This window comes from Anas platyrhynchos, chromosome 2, assembly GCF_047663525.1.
Source record: "Anas platyrhynchos isolate ZD024472 breed Pekin duck chromosome 2, IASCAAS_PekinDuck_T2T, whole genome shotgun sequence".
Lineage (NCBI taxonomy): Eukaryota > Metazoa > Chordata > Aves > Anseriformes > Anatidae > Anas > Anas platyrhynchos.
Window position 1 is genome coordinate 6,334,612 of NC_092588.1, and position 23,621 is coordinate 6,358,232.

The 23,621-nt window shown below is 37.7% G+C and overlaps 1 long non-coding RNA gene across 2 annotated transcripts in view; it reads right to left on the reverse strand.

Moving 5' to 3' along the window:
* LOC110354053 (uncharacterized) overlaps window positions 1–23,621 on the reverse strand; it is a 71,404-nt gene that overhangs the window by 21,152 nt on the left and 26,631 nt on the right. The window lies entirely within an intron of this gene.

Consider the following 23,621-nt stretch of genomic DNA (forward strand, 5'->3'; position numbering starts at 1 on the left):
GGTACATTTTTGACTTCTTTGGGATTTAGAAACAGGAGAGACAGGCACAGCAGTTGTTGAAATAGAAAAGTATGGTGTCAATAATTTACCTTTATGTTACCTTGAAAAGGTGTACAGTAATTGCAGTCTAAGAAAGGGTATGTTTTGTAAAAAGTTAGGGGATAGTGAATGGAAACTACACAAGAAAGAAACTAAAATCTGAAGAAGATGCAATGAAAAGATATTTCCCTTGCTCTGATTACACACCTCTGCTTTTTCACTTCCCATCTTACAATGTCTATTTTCTGCAGTCTGAGTATGTTTAGCCATTAAAATATAAATAAAAGTAGAAAAGATTGGACTAGATCTTTTGACACTGAAAGCCATCAAAGACAAGAATTTTTTTTTTTTTTTAAACAACCCAGCAGTTTCCTTGCAGTCTTCAGCTTTAAACATATTTTTGATGAGGTTCTGCTCTCAGATTTGCTATGCACCACATCATCTAGCAACTACATGACATGGGAATGGAAAGGCTAAAAGCAGATGATGCTTTGGAGTGCTCTGACATGACTCTGCAGCATGGATAGATGTTTAATTCACAGATGACTTTTTTTTTTTTTTTTCCCAAAAATAAATATCCCATGGGAGGCAAAGGGACAAACAGGTGATGATGAAGGCATGATGAAGGCATGATATAGAGATGAATTGTTTATAATCTACTATTTTGTGTTTAATGTTTACTTGGCTCAGACTAAGAGGATGAAGAAAGAAAAAGTGGCTGAAATGATTTCAAAATGAGGAGCTATGAAAAATGAGAGGTGGCAGATTGAAAGGTTATCACTCCTCTCATTGCAATCCCCAGAGAGAGGTCTGGCTGGATTTGGGGCCAGATGTTCAGAAAATTCAACAATGAGCCAGTATGTGGAAAGAAGTTTGGCACCCAGCACAGAGCACAAGATGTTATACAAACTTGTCTCCAAATAAGCAACTGCATTTATTTCTTTTCAATTGTTTATTGAATTGAAAAGATAATTATTTTACCGCTATATACATGCACGATATTCTGAGGAAAAAAAAAGAAAAAAAAAGTTACATGCAAAGAATAGCCAAGCCCATCCTTTTTTATGTTCTGTACCTCTAAGTATAATTATACAATGCAGTCAGCTCATGCATTCATCTGCCACAGGATACTTTAGTCAATTCCTAAACAAGCCACCTCTCCTGTGGGGTATTCTGACCCCTAAATATGTCAGCATAAGGCATATATATAAAGATATGCTGTGAGCTGACAAATAAATGTACACTTCTACCCTCATCTAATTCAGGTTAATTATCCAGGACTGTTACAATTCAAATGCATTGAATTCATCTTAACTTTTTTATATTTAGCTATCTCCAAATTAGGTGGTAAAGTTATTAATCTAGTTTCTATACATAATCAGTAGGGAGTGTCACTTTCAGAAAGTGATTCATGACATATATATGTCTTTTTCAGGAAGGAACAAAAATACTTTTTGTTCTCCACAGACTAGAGAAGGAAGCTTAGGTAGCAAGTTTAGGACAAGCTACTAATTTCTGGATGCTTAAATGAGATGAAATGAATCTGCTAAGCTTGTATGCCATTTTGAAGGTCAGACTGTTCCACTGTGCCCAGCTAACTAGGATGGGTAACAGCAACAGGAAGCATATTGCAAAACCCTAGAGAAGTTTGTAACCTGAGTTCAAACTATGGCACTTGGCTATATATAATAGCTACTTGCCTTCTTATGTGATTGTTGGTTTATGCTACTTTATCTCCATTGTTTTGATTAAAAATAGCTATTTTTCTGTTACCCCTAGTATTCCAGTCTTGCACTTTAAACTACCTGAGGAATTTGATGCCCTCTGGTGTCTCCTGCACTTTTCCACAGTAATTGAAGCTCATTAGAGCATCGCAATATCACTGTACAGATCAATTGATGCAGCAGAATGCCACATTGACTTTCTTGTTAATTGAACATTAAAATATTTTTATTACTTGTGTCTGATGGTAGCTGGTATTGCAGATATTTGTGGAAGCAGAAGTGTGAGAGACACATGCTGCTCTGTACTGGCCAGTTCCACTTATATACAGTAGAAGCAGTGTCAAATACAACTCTCCAGATAGTTACAGCAAAATCATTCACACATTTGCTTTTATACAGCACATGATGCATGGAGTAACTATCTCTGCACATAAGCATAAGGTATCTTCAAATCATATTGTTGCCAATTTGCTTTAATGAAGAACAAATAACAAAACGTAAATGCAAACTCACACTGTCTCTGTCCTATCAACTCAGGAAGTGTCAAGCAGAGTTGGAGCATGTCATGTGTCCCTACAGTATGTTTTGAAGACAATTTTTAAGAAGATCCACATGAATCCATGTAAATGAAGTATACTGTACTTCATTCTGCTGCATATTTCTAATCTGTGGCATGTGCAGGGCAATAGCCTTGTCATTTTACTTGTCATTTTACTAGCTTTTAATATTAAAGAAAAATGAGTTTATATAAGAAGTACGAACTTAAAATAAAAATTAAAATAATAAGTAAATAAACAAAACATTTAGCTGTGGACAAATTAGGCCCCATATATATTGTGCAAGGGTAAAGATAAAACCTAATAACCAAATAAACTTTAAGTTCTCCATGTGGGAAAATAAATAAATAAATAAATATTTTAAAGACCTGCTTTATGTTTTCTCTTATGTAATTTTAGAATCAGAGAATCAGAGAATGGTTTGGGTTGAAAAGAACCTTAAAGATCATATAGTTCTAACCTCCCTGCCATAGACAGGGACACATTCCACTAGACCAGGTTGTCTGGTCTAGTGGATAATATAAAAGCTTGGTCTAATTTTTGAGAGCAAAGGAATGTTTTGCAAATAGATGAGAAAAAGTGTGGAAGTGAAGGTAGAAGAAAATAAAATTGTGAAGAGCCCCAAAAGAAGTTTTTGTGATGAGAAGAAAGCATAATTAAATCACACTGCAGTGAGGTTTTTTAGGTTCTCCCCCCTCCCCAAACAAAAATGCTTATTTTCATATTATTTATTCACCCTTTATCATTCATATCACTAATGAAAATGTTAAGCAAAGAAGAAAACAAGAGATGCAGAACACAATTGTTCACTACCAACCAACAATTGTCCATCCAGTTCCCCCACCCAGCCAACTCCACCCTGTTTTATTGTTGAGCATGATGTCTTATCCTAAAAAATATCCCTTTAGTCAGTTTGGGTCAGCTGTCCTGGATGTGATCCACTCCAGCTCCTTGTGCACTCCCAGCCTATTCACTAGCAGGCAGCTTGAGAAACAGTGAAGTTTTTGATACTTTACCCGAAGTATCAGTACAGGCTGGGGGACAACCTGCTGGAAAGGAGCCCTGAGGAGAAGGACCTGGGGGTCCTGGTGGAAGACAGGTTGACCATGAGCCAGCACTGTGCCCTTGTGGCCAAGGGGGCTAATGGGATCCTGGCGTGCATTAAAAGGAGTGTGGCCAGCAGGTCAAGGGAGGTGATCCTCCCCCTCTACTCTGCCCTGGTCAGGCCTCACCTGGAGTACTGTGTCCAGTTCTGGGCTCCCCGGTACAAGAAAGACAGGGATCTCCTGTAAAGAGTCCAGCGGAGGGCCACAAAGATGATACGGGGCCTGGAACATCTTCCCTATGAAGAAAGGCTGAGAGACCTGGGTCTGTTCAGCCTGGAGAAGAGAAGACTGAGAGGGGATCTCCACAGTGTATATAAATATCTGAGGTGTGGGGGAAAGAAGGACGTAGCCAACCTCTTCTCAGTGATTTGTGAGGATAGGACAAGGGGCAATGGCTGCAAGTTAGAGCACAGGAAGTTCCGCACTGACATGTGAAAGAACTTCTTCACGGTGAGGGTGACAGAGCATTGGAAAAGGCTGCCTAGGGAGGTTGTGGAGTCTCCTTCTCTGGAGATATACAAGGCCTGTTTGGACACCTACCTGGGCAGCCTGCTCTGAGGAACCTGCTTTGGCAGGGAGGTTGGACCCGAAGATCTTTCGAGGTCCCTTCCAACCCCTACAGTTCTGTGATTCTGTGATTCTGTGAAGTCCTTGACTCAGTGTAAGCACTGCTCAGCAACAACTAAAATATCACTGTGTTATCAGCATGATTTTCATTAAAAATCCAAAACACAGCACCTTATGAGATACTGTGAAGAAAATTAACTCTATCCCAGCCTTACCAAGGCATTATTATTATTACATCATCTTTCTTTTTCTTAAACTATAAATGACTGAACAGGATTAAAATAGAAAAAAAAAAATGTGATCTATTGGTTATGAAGTGCATTTTGGGTTTATTAACAGAAATATCAAAAATCCAAAACATAACATTGCATGAGTCTCCATGAAAATAATAATAATAATAATAATAATAATAATTCTATTCCAGTCAAACCCATGAAAATCAATACCCAAAAGGTTTTTCAATGGAACTTCTACATTTTTAGCCTGGATTTTTCTGATGCCATTGAACCCCCTAACACTGAGGGAAGGGAATCTGTAAGACCAGCTTTAGGTAGGTTTCACTGCAGACATTTTATTTAGAGCACTGCTGCAGTTCATCACACTTCCTAGGTATGGTTATAGAGAATACGTCCAGAATAAATGGATAGGGCTTCATTCTATATCTATTGCACTGCTTCTTTTTCATATATATACGTGTGTGTGTCTATATATACATTTGCATATATGCACATGTATATTTCAGGAGGATACAAATCAACAAAATGAACTGCTGCAGCTCTATTATCTACTGCCTAATCACAAAGTCATAGAACCATAAAATATCCAGAGTTGGAAGGGACTCACAAGGACCATGGAATTCAACTCCTGGTTCCACCACCCAAAAATAAAACCTAATTTCTGAGGGTGTTGTCCAAATGCTTTGTGAACTCCAGCAAGCTTGCTGCTGTGACCAGTTCCTCGGGGAGCCTATTCCAGTTCCTGACCACTTTCTCAGTGAAGAAGCTTTTCCTAATATCCAATATGAACCTCTCCTGACACAGCTTCAAGCTATTCCCATGGGTCCTATCAGTGGTCAACAGGGAGAATAGATCAGTGCCTCCCCCTCTGAAGGGTCTGATTCATTGTGTCTACTATACTTTTGTGCATCAGGATAACATGTAGTCCCATTTCTTTATTAAATTTTAAAATTAGATACTGTTGTGATTATTTTCACATATTCCTATATCAATTCAGTATTTAAGTGAAGTCAGAACTTTTAGTTAAAGCCCTTTGCATATTTTATATCATTCAGTGACTCACTATATGGCACACTAGAGATTTGTAATGTTAAGAAAGCACTAAAATTACTTCTATCAATTAGCAATATTATAGTTAAATGCCATCTAAAGCACCAAGACACATTTCTCAGTACTGTAGGGAAAATTTAGACTGAAATGTTAAGATTGCTATTCTTCACTGGCAGATTTTCTCTCTCTCTCTCTTTTTTTTTTTTTTTGGGGGGGGGGGGGACTCACATTCCCTTCAGCAAGGAAGGATTAAAAAGTTTGGATATTTTAACAGGTAAAAATAGGTGAATACATTTATATTAAATAGAATCCAACCTGAGTCAAATGTACCAAAGTGACCCAAGTGGATTTTATATTTTTGAATATAGCCAAAACGATTCTGAGAAATTGCATGCCCTTTTTAAGATTATGGTTGAGTTGGAAATAAAAATAATAGCCCCAAATAGTTACATCAATTGAAAGTGAGCTCTAAAACTTATAATGAATATTATTTAACTGCACCCTGTGTACATGGCTGAGCAAGGCTCTAATGTCACAATATATTTTACAGTTACCAAATATACTGTAATCTGCCAGTACTTTTAAAAGTAATCTGTTTTTTTTTTTTTTTTTTTGTGCGTATGTGTATAACTGTTCATTATGAAGACTGATTCAGGTGGACTCCTGTCTCTCTTCTTGTGAGGTTTTGCCTGAGAAAGGCAAAACTACTACTTGATTATCATTGTGATACTACTATTATCTACTGACTATCATTATGATGTTCTATCTAGGTGAATTTAACACAGATCCTAAGTTAAGAAGTGTAAGCAATGGTACTTTACAAATATTAACCAAAAGATGGTCATGATGGTTATGTCTATAGTCATAAGTAAAATGTCTGAAACTGTCCTTGCTGTGAGGATGATACTCACTAGGTGGCCTACGCCACCTAGGGTGACTGTACGTATACTATTTTTTGGGGGAATAACCACAGTCTCCCAAATTGTTCCCAACAATTGCTTCAAGAGAGCTAACTGACCTGATATTATTCCAGGAACTGCCCTTGTAATTTAAACAATGTACATAACTAATTTCCAGTACCTAGATATTCCTCAGAAAATTCTACATAATAAATTACATGTATTTTATGTAAGTTGCACTTAGGTTGGCAGTGATTTCCTCTGGGAGTAAGTCTTATTGTTTCATTCCAAAATAATATCACTCACACATGACTAACTACAAACTTTCTGGATGTTCTTAAATGTTCTGTTTGTTTGGATGTATATCTCAGAAATGTTGTGGCAAGTAGGAAAAAAAAAAAATCCACAGATACTCAGCCAATGCAAACATATAGAACACCATGGATCTCAGCAGAAATTCAGCCAACTTCTGACTTAACAAAAAAAAAAAAAAAAAGGAAAAAAAAAGAAAGGACAAACTTCAGGAAATATCCTGAATGGTTTAAAAGAACTTCATTCCAAATTAGATGACTATGAGCTTCTAATTTTCTTGTTGATAATTAAGAGTCAATGAGTCAAATTAACCATCATTAAGGGACACAATGACTTGCATTCTCCCTTTTAGAGATTATTTACAGTAATTTCTCTGAACACAATAAACTGTTCTCTGCTTGCTTTACTCTAAAACTTCATTTGCCTGAAAGGCATTGGGAAAAAAAAATAGTCTTCTGAGATGTTGAATGTGCATAACCAAAGAGATGATGCTAGCAATTTTCAGTAGCATATTCTGCTATATTATTTCATTGAAAAGCATACTTGGGGAAATGGAGAGATGTGGGGAACAGCTTCTCCAAACATCCTGCAAGTCAGAGTGGTTGCTCTTTGCTTAGCATATCAACTACAGCTTTAAGCACAAACTTCCTGGCAAAAGTGGCTCATATTGGAGGAAAATATCACACTGGATCCAGCAGCTTCAGAGAGGCAAGACTGCTACTGCTCCACATCCCTAGGTCCAACCAGCAGTGATCCTGAAAAGGTGTTGCCAGTAGGTACATGCTCACAGAGCACAAATTTATACCATATGTGTACATATAGGTATGGGCAGCCACACAGACTGTAGATGGAGACAGAACACCCAAACACAGATAGCATCAGTGGCCTCATCCTGCTCCCCACTCTGAGCAGGATGGAGGGATGCTAGTGAAAATATATATGCATAAACACATACAGGGTTTATACATATATATTCTAGCATCTGTGCTCAGACACTCGATCTGCTCAGCAGCTGCCCCTGGATCCTGGTATCCCTAGTCGCTGGTACTAGGTCCCACAGCCCCACTCTGGTTGCTGATACAGTGTGACACATACATCCATGCACATATACACACACCCTGGCACACACGTGTACATACACACACCTACCTGTGGTAGTATTAGCCTGCTGGGCAGCTAAACTCCACCACAACCACTCTTTCACTCCCCCTTCTCAAAGGAAAAGGGAGAGAAAATACAATGTAAAGGGCTCAAGCATTGACATAAAGACAGGGAGGTACTTCACCAATTATTGTCACAGGCAAAACAGACTCACCATAGGGAGATTAATCATATTTTATTGCCTATCACTAATGGTCTAGAACAGTGAAAAACTAAAAGCAAACTAAAAACACTCTCCCTCAATCTGCCCTCTTCTACATCCTTCCCCTGAGAGGCACAGAGGAACAGGGAATGGGGGCTGCGGTCAGTCCCTGACATTTTGTCTCTGCTGCTCCCTCATGGTCCCTCTCTGCCCCTGCTCCACATGGGATCCCTCCCACAAGATGCCATCCTTCCTGAACTGATCCTGTGGGGGCTACCCACAGGCAGAAGCTAGTTTTTAGTTTTGTAGTTTGTTTTTCTCTTTCTTAAATCTGCTCTCACAGAGGCAGAAACAGCATCACTCATGGCTTGGATCTGGCCCCTTTGTGGGTCCCTTTTGGAGCCATCTGAAACCAGCTCTTATCTGACATGGGTCAGTTTCTGGACTCCTCTCACTGAGGCCACCCCTGCAGCCCATCTGCTACCAAACCTCTAACACATAAACCCAATATAACCCAATACCATCAGCTGAATGGGACCCTCCCAGCCCCCACTAGCTCAACCCCTCTGTACTCTCACTCTCAGAGCTAGCCCTGGATTCCAGGCCACGTCATCTACTTGCTGGCTACTCCAACTCGATCTTTACTAGTGATTACAGACTTGCATACCTTCACTTTCTCTAGCTCAGGTACCACAGACACACAGGTCCTTAAACCCATGGTCTGAAATCCATTGCTGCAATCAGACCTATAAAAAAGCATGCACAGACTGATGTTACTGATGAAATATGGGACATGACCAGACAAGCAAATCAACAAGCAATTATTTACACTGAGCTGCCCTTCTTGTCTCCTTTTTCTCCATTTTATACTTGCTCCTCTCTATGCTACCTTGGTCCCTGCCTTTCCCCACCCTTGGTTTCTTCTCCATAATTCCCATAACATCCCATAATTAGCATTGTGTAAAAGCAAATTTCTCTTTCCCTGAATCCTATAATGCGGCTCCATGTGGCATCAATGCTCTCAATCCAAATGGTGCTCCAGCATTGACTCACCTTGATGGTTTTCACACCTGAACAGTAGGCCTGAGGCTTTCCTAGGACATTACTGGGATGGGTTTGGAGAAGGTGTCCCTGCTTCTGAGTCCTTAATTTGGCTTTCTCCCTGCCACTCTGCTCATCCGGATGGAGAGTCAATGAGCTGATGGCTCCTGAGATGGGCCTGGGAGCAGTCAGGGTAGTACCTGATTTTCCCTCACTGCCATTGTCTAACAATGTTCCACTGAGCGTGTGCAGATGAGCTTTTATCACATAATCTAACATTGCACTTTCTTTGCTTCAATAACTTTTCAAACATACTTTGCCCACTCTGGCTGATATGAACTTAGTACAATAAATATATATTTTATTTATTTATTTTTATTTTTATTTATTATTTTTTTATTTTTTTTTAAAAGTTAAGGAGAAATATTACAGCTTGGTATGTTTATTTACTAAATGCTTTTATTGTAAGATGATAGAAAGAAATAAAACTGGCCTGTGAAATAAAAATAATAGGTTAAATCCAGACCAATTCTAATATAAAATAGAACAGCATCTTATAGCCATTTACTGCTTTGGTCCAGCTGGTATAAATTGAGATAACTCCTTTGAAGCCAATTTGTAGCAGATAATGAGCAATTTCAGTCTTTCAAGCAAAGAAGAAAGAGAAACAAGATGTTGAAAATGAAGGAAAAGCGACTTTTAGAATGTAATGCATCAGAGACAAGAAAGGCAGAGCCCAGGAACCTGATTCAGATGACAGCTGCATCAGTCAGTAACAGTTTCTTTTTACCATTTCAAGGAGACAGTTCTCCAACTCAGGTGCTGTGGCAAGTACCAACCGTGAAATATACAGTGTTATTTTCATTGCATATTATCCCCAAGCCCAAATAAGATACAAAGACTGTGTAACTTTACCAGTAAAGGACTTTTCTGCATGTGCACATGCATGTTTGTGTTACTCCTGCCACTTCTGCTTAATGGCAGCAATTTTGTTAACCACTGTCTTAACAGAAAGACCAGAGTTTGGTAGCCAGTCTTCAGCAGAGATAATCAAAGAGTTGGATATCTTTTGCCAATCTGAGAACTCAACTTCAATGGAAACTTGGCAAAAAACTGTCAACTGATATTAAATGGAATAGGTTTTCATGTCCATGTAAATACTCTAACATGAACCACTTGATGATGCATCACATAATCTCCAAACTGGCAATAACTTCCACACTGGTAACATTTTAAAGCATGTGCATGAACCAGGAAGCTCCAAGGTTAATTTGAATCTACAGTGCTTCCTTTTGGAACCAAAGGCCACTTAAATAAAAACATATTGAGATCTTGATTTTTCTCTTTGTTATTTTTTATTAATTGTTTATTCTTTGAATCATGTTTGCAAATAATTCTGCTATTGAATTACAAATAATTTCTAGATACTAAAATCCATGTCTTGTATTCATAAGGGTGTTATGATTTTCCCATCACTGTATTCTCATTGCATATGATGCAAATTATAAGTGAAGGCAAACTACAAAGTATATCAAGCAGTTATTAGAAATCCAAAGAAAAATTGTCTGTGATTATTAGAGGGAATTGTATGTCACCTATGGCCAGGAATTCATGTTGATGAAATCTTCCCTGAGCAGCCTTTATTATCCTTCAAATTAAGTCTTAAAAATCAGCTGTGAATACTAAGTTATGAGATTTGTTTGATTTAGGTGGACTTCCTAATTCACTCAGACTTTTGTATTCGTTGGTCATTAGAAAGTTTCATAGCATATTAGGCTCAGTCTAACACTTAGTAATTTTAGAATATATTACTAGGGTAGTGGATCTATTTCTGTTTCAGCCTTGCCCATTCTACCACTCATTATGATCATATCTGTCATAATCTGACTATCTGTCATAATCTGACTAATGTTTTTTTGTTTGTTTGTTTTCTTTTTTTTTTTTTTTCCAGAGTGTCCCCCAAGATGGTATCTAGCCCCTTCATGATTACAGAGGTAAAACCTTTATGCTGCAAAACAAAATTAAAACCTAATAGTTCACTTCAGCTGATGTAATGTAATTACTAATAAATCAGATAAAACAAATTACTTTTTGTGTTAACTTCATTAGTACAATTAAGTGTTTCATGATAAGATTTGCACACACACATAAAAAAAAAAAAAAAAAAAAAAAAAAAAGGAATATCAGCTTGAAAGCTAGAAAGAACTTTGACTTAAAAAATCCCAAACTAGCCCCCCCCCCAAAATAATTTCCCAAGCACCTGCTGAGTACTCATGTAAAGTTTCAGGAGGCTCAGAAATATGGTAGATTTTCAGAACAAGAAACTGTTCATCTAAAGTGTCACAACAGTGAGTTGTTCATCATATGATACTTATCCATCCCATTGGGGAAAATAAGAGAAGAAATTAAAACAAATTATCAAATTCCCGTAATCACTCTCCTGTCTTAAAAAGTGCATCTAGAATTGGAAAAAATGTCTAGGTACAGCAGAAAGCATGAAAAGTGTAAAAATAAATAAAATAAATAAAAGAGAGAACATAAACAGTATGAACTGAGCTATGCAAGGAAAAAAATCATGAAAGCAAATCCTCAAATGAGAGAATATTTAAAACAGCTGATAGAACAGGCACGTAATATCAGCAAGCTGAAGTCCACACTTTGATGGACACTAGTTGAATACAAGTCAATGAAAAAAAAACGAACCTAAAACTAGAAAAAAGAGGATCGGATCACAAATAATTAATTAAAAACATGAAAGAGAACCTAGATCAAATCCCAAAGCATGCTATTTCTAATTAATTCAATCAGACGTGTTAATGATGAAGGAAACATTGATTTCATTACTCCAGGGCAGTGAAGGCTTAATTTCATATCCAGTGAAGTCGGTGAAACCTTTGTTATTAGCATAATTAAAGAAACAAGAATTTTGAGTCTGAGTTGATAAACTACATAACCCCTTTTCCTTACAGGACTCAAAAGCTAGTCTCTTTAACAGTGTAAAGGAAAATTAAGTCCTAACAAACAAGGATGAGCAACATGGCATGTGCAGTGGGAAACCTCACAACTTGCCCATAAGTTAACAGCAATACATGTTACCTGACAGTGTCTAAAATCCTACCTTCTACATCAGGCCTGTCATTAAGAGTTTTAAAATGCTACTCAATTTGTTTGCAACATACGATATTATTTCTGTATTTTTCCAGCCATGTTTTTTTTCATTTTATGTATACATAGAGCAGAAGCTAATGGTAACACAAATTCTCCCCTTTTCTGATTCTAAACAAAGATTAGAGCACTCACTGAAGTCAGAGAACCAAGATTCCTATTAAACTGTCACTGAGCAAACAACATAAAGTGTTCAGGGAAAAAATGAGTGTCTAGTTGGTAGGTGGAAGAGTGATGTTCATAACAACTTCCTCATTCCCAAAGAATCTGCACACAGTGAGCAACTTTGTCAGGACTCTTATCTCAAGCTTAAGGATTCTTTAAGACTGGTGGCTTGATTGTGAGGGTAATTTGCTTACAGTGGATTTGAACCTGGATCTTATCCCTGCATGAGTCTGCACCAAAGAAACCCTAAGAGACAACCAAGTCAATACATAGAAGGAGGATTGCTATCTTCTAACACTGTTTTTCATGTATCCATTCATTAAAAAAATAAAAAATAAAAAATGCCCTTGTACTCTGTGCGGAAGCAGAAGCCTATGCTTAGGAAATTGTGCTGTGAGAAAAAAAAAGTGTGTTTCAAATAAACTCCTCCCAAGGAGCCAAATTCCAGACAACTTAGACTGATGGAGACCCAGGGTATCATGGTGTCATCACGTATAAGTTCTAGAGCTGACAAATTTGCTCACAGAGGTGGGCCCCAGACCCTGAGATCAGTTGTTACTGAATATAGCTGTCTAAGGGGATTTAGGCAGACCAATGTCTGATTCTGGTGATGATTACATGTAGAAGGAAGTGTTAAGTTGCTGCAAATCCAGTGATTTCGGGGGCGAAAAAAAAAATCATCAAACGCCTGTTTCTGTATTTAGTTTATTCTCCTTAATTGAAATCTTGTAGGCTTTCTTCCCCATGAAGTACCCTCTATATTCCCCCCAAACAGTTTATTTCTTATGGTGATTGCTTCATTATGTAATCCAACCAAGTTTTTCTAACTTTTGATTCTATTCCTTTGTTAACAGGAAACTACATTAGGCTGAAAATAACTCCTCCGGCCACATGTCCACATCTTAGAAGGACTAGTAATTATATCCTACCTTCTTAAATTATCCCTTCAATGTAACAGTTCACTCCATTAGAGAGGTCAAAAAGGCTGAGTTTATTAAACACACAAAAATTACTGAATAAGAGATATTGTGAACATTTACAAAAAAAAAAAAAAAAAAAGTTACACTGGCAAGATAGTATTTTTTTTTTCTCCTGAATCCTGTTAAAACAGGAAAAGAAACACCCACCCAGGTGAAAAGAGAGGAGTTGTGTCCTTTATAAGGAGCAATACTTGCTTAAACAAACCAGAAAACAAACTTCTCTAACATCAGGGGCAGGCAGAGTCCCTGGAACAAAATATCCATAGCCACAGTTATTAGGGAGAAATTAGACAAATTTATCTACAAAAAGTGCTTCCTTCAGCACAACAGATTAATCAGATGACCTCTTCAGATTTAAAAGCCTTTGTCTCTGTTTCTGTGATATAATGACCACTGAGATTATTGTTTCTCTAATGCTCAAAAATCAGTTCACTAATTATAATGCTCTGTTCTTCATTGCTTTTCCTGATCTTAGCAATTTTGTTCAATATGAGCTGTTAAGGAGTTATAACAGTGGAGCAGTGCATAGTTCTATCACCAGGAATTGAGCATAATTGTATAAAAGCCTGAGATTCATAGTGGTAAGTCCCTGATTACTTTATGCTTGCTTTTCAATGATATATATATACACATATATATATATTTACATTTATTTACAAAAGAGATATATAATGATGACTACTTTAGACTGTGTTTTATTTTTTTTTTCTCCCTTTAAACAGACTTCTTTCCATGGAAATCACATGAAAGAATACTTTGACTTTCAGTAGATGGCACTTAAATGTCAGCATAATGACCTCTTTCCTTTCTTTCTTTCTATTTAATACTATTCAGATCATAGAACAAAAAACATTATAAACAATGAAATATTTTGTTCTTCTGTAAGAAGTGTCTTCCACCAGATGGCCTCTAAACACAACTGCAAGAGTAAGTGAAATGAAGCATGTATTATTTGGGTGACAGCGCTAGAACAAGAATCCTCAGAGAGGTTGTGGAGTCTCCCCCTGTAGAGATCTTCAAAAACTATCTAGATATGATCTTGGATGACCTAAATCTATCCAGGGAGAGACACAAAACGTAGACATATATCTACAAGCACCTACAGGTGAAACTGTGGATTCACAATTGATTGAAAACATGTTTCCCTGAATATCAGCATACCTCCATGTCAGCTTAAAAGTTTAAATAGCACATCAAAATGGAAGTGGTTTAATACTATAAAGAGGCATGTACAGCAGCTCTGCATAGTAATAAATTTTAATAGAACCACACAGCAGTTTTGGGGCTTATTAAAAACAAACAAACAAACAAAAAACAAACAAAACAAAAACAAAACAAAAACAAAAACAAACAAAAAAACAAAAACAAACAAACAAACAAAAACACATTTAGTGTGGCTGATATCACAGAATCACAGAATCACAGAATTTCTAGGTTGGAAGAGACCTCAAGATCATCGAGTCCAACCTCTGACTTAACACTAACAGATCCTTCTGCAGAGCCTTCCTACCTTCGAGCAGATTTACACACACACCTAACTTGGTGTCATCTGCAAACTTACTGAGGGTGCACTCAATGCCCTCATCCAGATCATCGATGAAGATATTAAAGAGGACCAGCCCCAGCACCAAGCCCTGGGGAACGCCACTAGTGACCGGCCTCCAATTGGATTTAACTCCATTCACCACAACTCTTTGGGCCCGTCTATCCAGCCAGTTTCTAGTCCAACAAAGCATACGCTAGTCCAAGCCAAGAGCAGCCAGTTTTTTGAGGAGAATGCTGTGGGAAATGGTGTCAAAAGCCTTGCTGAAGTCAGCAAGCCTTTCCATCCACAGCCTTTCGCTCATCCACCATATCTAGATGCCTTTATAATAGTATTCAAAAAAAGGTATATTCATGCTAATGAAGAATAAGACATTATGTTATGATTATTTTATTTTTATTTTTTAACTCCTAAGTAGTTATCATTGCACCAGATCTTCCCAAATGGGTTGTCTATCTCAAATGATCTGCAAGGCTGCTGAGGGTTGGGTTCATTGTGTCCATCTTTAATTTTCTAAACATGACATGTCTAACAAGGACAGCTATGATTCCTCTATAGCGACTGGAGGTAAAAGCCTCCATAGGGTGACTCTTTCCATCCTAAAACAAATGTAGAAGATAAATTGAAAGACTGATAAATTGAGGTACTCTGGAGGTATGTCTCCAGAGGGAGATAATATGGTTCATTCAGTTAGACACCTAAATTTTCAGTTGTCTAACATTTTTCTCTTAAAATTAATCTCACTTTTGGGATTTAAGATCCAGTGAATTCCACTTTTGACAAAGAGAATTAACTGTCAGAAAAGAAAAGAAAAGAAAAGAAAAGAAAAGAAAAGAAAAGAAAAGAAAAGAAAAGAAAAGAAAAGAAAAGAAAAGAAAACACAAAAGAAAAGAAAAGAAAAGAAAAGAAAAGAAAAGAAAAGAAAAGAAAAGAAAAGAAAAGAAAAGAAAAGAAAAGAAAAGAAAAGAAAAGAAAAGAAAAGAAAAGAAAAGAAAAAAAAAAAAAGAGGTTAGAGCAGTACATGATGAGTCCTTCTGCCTCTTCCTGATTTCAGACAGATCTGAATATTATCAGTAAAAACCATTAAAGTGTTTAGAATATCCAGAAGGGAACACAGAGAGAACGGTCAATGTGTCATTGAAACAAAAATATAGAAATCTCTAGTGGTGGAAGCATACATTTGAGGCAAATATTTCAATACCCTATGGAACTAAATGAAAAACAGAATACTTCAGACAATTCCGATTGTTTTTGACTTTTCACGATTACTCCATCCAAATGAGTTTCCAATATAAATTTAAAGTCTAGCTGAAGGGATTTAAGAAACAGGAGGACGGAATGGGAGTGCTAAAAGGGTCTGCTATCTTTAAGAGGAACGAAGGAGTTTGTAGCTGTGTTAACTTGGCTCATCCCTCTTTTTTCATTTCTTTGTAGTTTGTAACTTCTAGTGTAGTCTGTGCTGGGATTATGTGCAACATCTGCAGCTTGTTACCTGGTAACTGGAGCCCCTGACAGACATTCACTTAAACCAAAAAAGGAGATTACTGTCTTTACCCCCTCTCCACTACTTGAATATTACCCCTGAATATAACCAACCTCTTCACTTAGCCTTTGAAAAATTTCATGAACAGAAACTAATTAAATTCAGACAAAATGACCTGGGTTAACTACAGTAGTTTGTTAGTCTTAACAAACCTGGTAATTTTACCTGGAATGAATTAGAGAGTATTTAAATAAGATTCTCTGACTGCAGATTTTGGAGGGATGTAGTCTCAACCAGCTGAGCAGTAATGAGCAGTTGAGAATTACAGCCTTTTCTAACATCATAGCTCTATCCAGAAAAAAGCAGCTGTCCTCCATCTGAATAATCTCAGCAGTTTAAGAAGGAGTGAATACAAATTGCAGAACTGTAGGCAATATGAGTATCTTCTTAGTATAGTCTCATATTGGGTTCACTTATACCATTAAGAAATAACATACTACTAAGAAGAAGCATATACATGCCATACACTATAAAGAAATTGTATAATCACAAGGATGTGGTGGTAGTGGGGAGAAAAACAAAAACACTAGTGAATATAAGTAGTACTGTGTGAATAGTGACACAAATGTATAAGTTTTGATTTTAAACTGATTCCTTCCTTGGGGTGCAATGTGTTTGACTCACCATAGGCATCTATTTCCATTTAGGATTCCATAACTTATATGCAGCATCCACAAGGATTTACCCAATAACCAAACGTGGTTGAAATTTAAGGCTTCAAGTAAAATTCATTTTTTATATTGCTGTGAAAGTTTAGTTTTGTTGAAAGTGGTTCTCTTAAGCACTGCTGATTGCCAGCTTACGTTTGTGGTTCAACAGGAGTTAAGAGATGGCAAGGGCCTGGTGCTGCTATAGCTAATGCAGTTACATGTGCAAGATAGCCTCCCTTTTGCAGGGAGGCAAATGGGGAGACATTCTCTCACTTGAAGCCCAGCTAGAATAGCTAAAAGTGAGCAGTTTGAATGTAGACGCTTGAAGAATAACTAAATAAATAAATCTGTATGATACAAAGTAAATGTCTCCTCCAACAAACACAGTAGAGCAAAGATTTCCACTTTCCCCTGGTTATATATATATCTGTTGAGCCACTGAACCATGATCTTGGGCTGATTTACATGACTGGGATAGCCAGTTCTGCTTATAATGTGTTCAGCAACAACACAGAGGGATGAAGTGAAAAGCAAAGGCAAACATGAGAACAAATGGTAGGATTCAGTAGCATGTCAGTACCGGTTTTAATGTTGGAAAGTACAATGACTGCAATGTTCTGGGACCCTAACATTTTATAACAAAGAACAGAGACGGACTCTATTTGAGATTCCTAACTTAAAGCAGAGAACAGATGATTTACTTTTTAATATCTCTATGTAAACAAAATAAAAACTGTGTTACTAAGGAGGATTTCAGTTTTGGAGACATATATTAAAGGTCTCACACAGCCAGTAGTCATTACAGTTTTTGAATATACGCATGTATAGGTAGGAGCTCTTTTTTTTTTTTTTTTTTTCACTAAAGGCATCATGCTTAACACAAGCTAGCTCTATTTTGGACCTCATTATACGGATAAAGATGAATAAATTGCTGGATTAGTATCTGGCTGTTGCTTAGAGACTAGTGATTATGACCTGATTATATTGAATATAAGCAGATAAAAGATAGTCCCAACCATTTTTTATTTTAATTTTTTTTCCTTTTACTGGTTGTAAGATGGTCCTGACCACCAGTTCCTAGGAAACCATCAAGCTTCAAACTAGTGATCATCTTGTCTTATAAATTATATATCGAGTTTCATACAAGCTCAAGTTCCAAGAATTAAATGAAATGGGAAATGGAAGATGAAAAAAAAAAAAAAAAAAAAAAAAAAAAAGGAAGGAAAAATTCTGAAAAAAAGGGGGGTTATGAAGCTTTTTTTTTGGGGGGGATAATTTTGTTATTTACTTGATAATTAATGATTTCCTACTATTTTTTAAGGAACACAGTTGTTTTCTAGAAGTTTTATTTTGTTAGTAGAAAAAAAGGCAATCATTGGAAAATAAAAATGAAAATATATCAAAAGGGACAAAGAGACATAATAATCAATACTAATTTAAAGTAATTAAGTGTAAAAATTATAAGAAAATACAAAGTAAAATTAATGACTGAAATAAAAAATAAAGACTATGCAGGAAACAAATTCTGAGCATAAAGCTGCTTGGTACAAATGATATTAATAACTGTTGAGAAAAGGCAGAGATTTTGTTCTACAGTTGGGAAAAATAAAAATTATAATAATAAAGAAATGCACTAAACAGATAGTTTTGACTTACTGTAATTGAAGAAGTCTACATTAAAACCCAAGGCCTTTATAATTGTACCAAAATAACTAATGGAGTTTGTTGAGCGGATCTCTGAATATTGAATTAGATATTTATTCAGGGATATAATAAAAGAACATTCCCAAAGCCCGGAGAATGGTAATGTTTGCACAGTATTCCAAAATAAAATATGCACGTGAGCTGATGTGTTGAATGCAGGCCTAATAAGTAAGGAAAACTGTCACAGAATCATAGAATTATTTAGGCTGGAAAAGATCTCCAATATAACGACGTCCAACTGTTAACATAGCACTGCCAAGTCTGCCATTAAACCATGTCCCTAAGCACCACATCTACTTGTCTTCTGAATACCTCTCCAGGCATGGTGACACAACTGCTTCCCAGGGCATCCCATTCCAATGTCTCACAACCATTTCAGTGAAGAAATTTTTCGTGCTACCCAATCTAAACCTTCCCTGGCACAGCTTGAGGCCATTCCCTCTTGTCCTGTAACTTGTTGCTTGGGAGAAGAGAGTGCCCCCTAGTCTGCTGCAGTGTCCTTTGAGAGGGAAGCTTATAGAGTGATAAGATTTCCCTTGAGCCTCTTTTTCTCTAGAGTAAATAACCCCAGTTCCCTCAACCATTGCTCGTAATACTTGTTCTCTAGACCCTTCAACAGCTTTGTTGCCTTTCTTTGGATATGCTCCAGTACCTCACTGGCCTTCTTATAGTGAGGGGCCCAAAACCAAACACAGTATTTGAGGTCTGTTTACCAGAGAGCACTACAGAGGAACACTCAAATTCACATTATCACTCAAGGTTCATATTATAAACAAATAAAATACAGGAATGCAGGTAATTTCACTAAAAACAATATCCTATAATACAGGTCTTATGAAATAAGACTCCTTATCTAATGAGATGATGATGGGGGTTGTGCTCAGCCCCCACAGCCCCTCTTGGCCACCCCTTCCTCTTCACGCATGGCCCTGCTCCAGCGGGGGCCCTGCCCCGGGCTGCAGCCCTTCAGGAACACCCTGCTCCTGCGGGGGCTCCCCACGGCCACAGCTCCCTCAGGAAATGTCCCCCTGCTGCGACGTGGGCCCTCCCCAGGCTGCAGGGTGGAGATCAGCGGGGGCTCTGCAGGGCTGCCGGGGAATCCCTGCTGCCTGTGGGCCTGGAGCCCCTCCTGCCCTCCTCCTCCTGGGGCCTGGGCCCTCTGCTGCTTCTCCCTCGCCCTGGGCCTCCTCCTCGGCCTGTACCGCTCTGTCCTTTCGGAAATCTGTTTTCCCCGAGGTGCCGCCAGCTTGGTGCTGGGCTCAACTGGGCCCTGCCATGGGGCTGTTAGAGCCTGCTGGAATTGTCTGGGTCTGGCACAATGGAGCCCCAGCCTCTGCATACAAGAGGCAGCCCCCTCTGCTGAGAACCATGCACAGACACAACATAGCAATGGTTCACTGAAACCTTTTTTTTTTTTTTTTTTTTTTTTTAAAAAAGAAAAGAAAAAAAGGAAGAAAAGAAAACATACTGTAACAAAAGTTACAATTAATTGTAACATTAATTAATTAATACATAATTAATTAATACACTGGAAGTTGGGGGCAGACAAATCCAAATTAGAAATCCAGATCTAACCTGTTAACTGAGTGATTAACTGCCAGAATGAAGTGCCTGGTGCTGATTGTCTCTCTGCTGATGTCTTCAAAGCAAGAGTGGATAACTTTCAGCCACACATAAATTATCCAGTAGTCTAACACTTACTGTTACAGTCTGATTTAATTTCCTATACACAGACAGATTAAATTAAAAATCTTTTTATCCTGGTTTTGTAATGCCTGAATCTGCAAATAATGAATTTAAATTTCCTTTTTTTTTTTAATATATATATATATTTATTATTATTTTTAGAAAAATAGGTAGGTGAAGCAAAATATTCATCAGGGAATGATAAAAGTAATAAAAGACTGGGAAAGAACTTAAATACTGTTATAAGTGCACAGGCCGCCTGTCTATCTGTGGCTTTCTCTCATGGTCGTTTCTTGTCTGTGTCCCCACACTTCTGTGTCTTGTTTTGATAGATGAAAGTTCAAGCAGTGAAACACACTGTCAGACTAAAACCATTTGTCACAGAAAGCTAGCATTGGTCTGTGTATAGATATCAGGTCTGAGTCATGTCTTTTCTTTTGACAAGGATGTCAGTGCTATTTGTCACAGACTTGTTTATCTGCCAGATCAGACTGCCATTTTGCTAGCCTGGGTCAGCGCATAAGAGAAGCAGCTCACCTCCAGTAACACTGTCAAATTGCCCTCAGCATAAAGACGCCAAAGCTGGTGCTTTTGTACTTTTTAACTTAAATGAGACAGAATCATAGAACTCATCATAAAATGGCTTGAGTTGGAAGGGACCTTAAAGTTCTCCTAGTTCCAACCCCCCTGCCATAGGCAGGGGTGCCAGACACTAAATCAGGTTGTCCCATCTGGACTGGCCTTGAACACCTCCAGGGATGGGCCATCCGTATCTTCCCTGTGCAAGCTGTTCCAGTGTCTGACCACCCTCTGAGTAAAGAATTTCCTCCTAATGTCTAATCTAAATCTCCCCTCTTTTCATTTAAAACTAGTCTCCTTGGTCCTATCACTACCCATGTAAGAAGTCACTCTTCATCTTTCTTTCTTTCTTTTTTTTTTTAAGCCCTCATTAAGTACTCAATGGTTGCACTGAGGTCTCCCCAGAGCCTTCTCTTCTTCAGGATGAACAGCCCCAGGTCTCTCAGCTTTTCTTCATAAGAGAGGTGCTCCAGCCCTCTGATCATCCTTATGGGCCTTATCTGCACCCACTCTAACAGATCCACAACTTTTTTACAGCGGGGACCCCAGACCTGGATGCAGTGCTGCACGTGAGGCCTCACAAGGTCAGAGGGGAAAAATTACCAGCCTCAACCTGCTGGCCACATCACTTTGATGCAGCCCAGGCTGCAGATCGCCTTCTGGGCTTCAAGGGCACACTGCTGGTTCATGTTGAGCTTTTCATCCTCCAGAAGCAAGACCTCCTCTACAGGATTTCTCTCAATGAAATCTTCTGCCAGTCTGTACTCATGTCTGAGATTGCCCTGACCTAGGTGCAGCACCTTGGTCTTATTAAACCTCATTAGGTTCATGTGGGACCACTTTGCATGTTTGTCCAGGTCCTTTTGGATGGCATCCCTTGCTTCTGTTGTATCTACTACACCACTCAGCTTGGTGTCACCTGCAAATTTGCTGAGGATACACTTGATCCCACTGTCTACGTCACTGATAAAGTTATAAAATAGAACTGATCCCAAGACAGACCCCTGAAGGAGACCACTTTTTACTGGCCTCCACCTGGACGTATAACTGTTGACCACATAGAATTGTTGACCTGAACATAGAACTGTAGGCTGCAGCTATCAAGTGAATTCCAATTGCATCAATGACGCTATCAGGAAGAATAATTTGACAAGTCCTGTGGGGCCATACAGGATGCCAAAGCAGTTCACCTGTTAAAAATCCATTGAAAAAATGTACAGATGCATTTAAAATTGTTTTTATTTTTGTTTCAAAGAAGAGATATCAGAAATGACCATTTTGTTCTTTCTTGTATTTTTATGTTTTGGCACATCTTGTAATCAAAGCACACTTTGGTTACTGACAGCTTATGCAGTTAAACAGTGGCTTTTGGGGATGGAAATTTGTCCTTGCTTTGATCATCCTGGTAACAGAGAACTGAATTGCAAATGTCACCATGAATGGTTGGATCTTGTCCCATTATTGGATTTACAAACATTAATTCATTTTTTGTATTATTATTATTATTTGAAGATTGAAGGATTTAAGGAAGGATTTATATAGTTCTTTTGTTCTCTGAAGTCTTTTGTTGCATTTCAAACATGAATTACACAGACAAGGGCAGAAGACATCAGAAACATACCACAAAGTAAAACTACAAAGGCTGCATTTGAACTGGAAAGATAGACTACTATGCTAAAACAAGAAGGGAGTAAGGAAGAGCAGATATATATTTCAAATCCATCAGACTGTTCTTGGTAAGTGCTATTATCACTGAAGATTAGTTTCATTTGTAGATCTGCTGTAAGTGATACTTGTAAGTTCCAAAGTGTACCAAGTAGTTGACCATTTATATGGCAATAAAGCATAAAGATAAGAAATACTGAGTTTTGAATGCTATTAGTGAAATGGACAAAATAAAATGGCATTTCCTCCTTCTTACACAAATATTTCTCCATTTTCATGCTAGATTTTAACTGGAAAGCTAAGTTCTAAATTAAGTATTTTCTTTCTAATATCTTTTCATCTCAGAGTATTTTTCCACAGACTTTCGGGCTTCCTCCACTCTCCTCCTTCTTGTGAATGATTTAGTACACGTACAAGTAGGCTTATTAATAGACCTACAGAGAGGTCTTCTACTGAGCTATCTTTTAGATCTTTTAGATAGCTCAGTAGAAGAGATACATAGAAAAGATACCCATTTAATTTTAGCCCAGAACCCTGTTTCTGCACATTGACAGAAAAGAGATAAGATAATATCAAAGTATTGATATTTCAATCCTGTGTGTTACAGTCTTAGTGTTCCCAACAAGACTAAAGGAATATTACGCGTTTTGTGGAAATTATGTCCACAAGATCATCCTATAAGTCTGAAAGGTCTGAGGATACCTTCATTCAAATTCAGTGAAGTCAGTCAGATTGCATGAGTACAAATGAATGTAGAATTCCCCATAGCTTTTAGGACTTTTCTCAGCTTAACACAACCAAGCCTTTCAAGCTCACAACTTATTCTTGCCACCACACCATAAAGAGGTGCAGGTATCTCATTAATTTTCTTGCAGCCAGATGAATTTATTTTTGGTGATTCTTGCTAAAAGAACAATATCCTTCCTGATTATTTAAATAATTATTCTCTTCCCTAACATATTTCACTTCCTCTCCACCCCTGCAAATTTTAGTTCTTCAGAACACAAATGTAAAATTTATGAACTTCATAGTTAGCCTGAGCAAGTAACAACACGACCCTTTTCTGATTTAGTACATTAACTGTTTATTTATTTATTTATTTAAGTG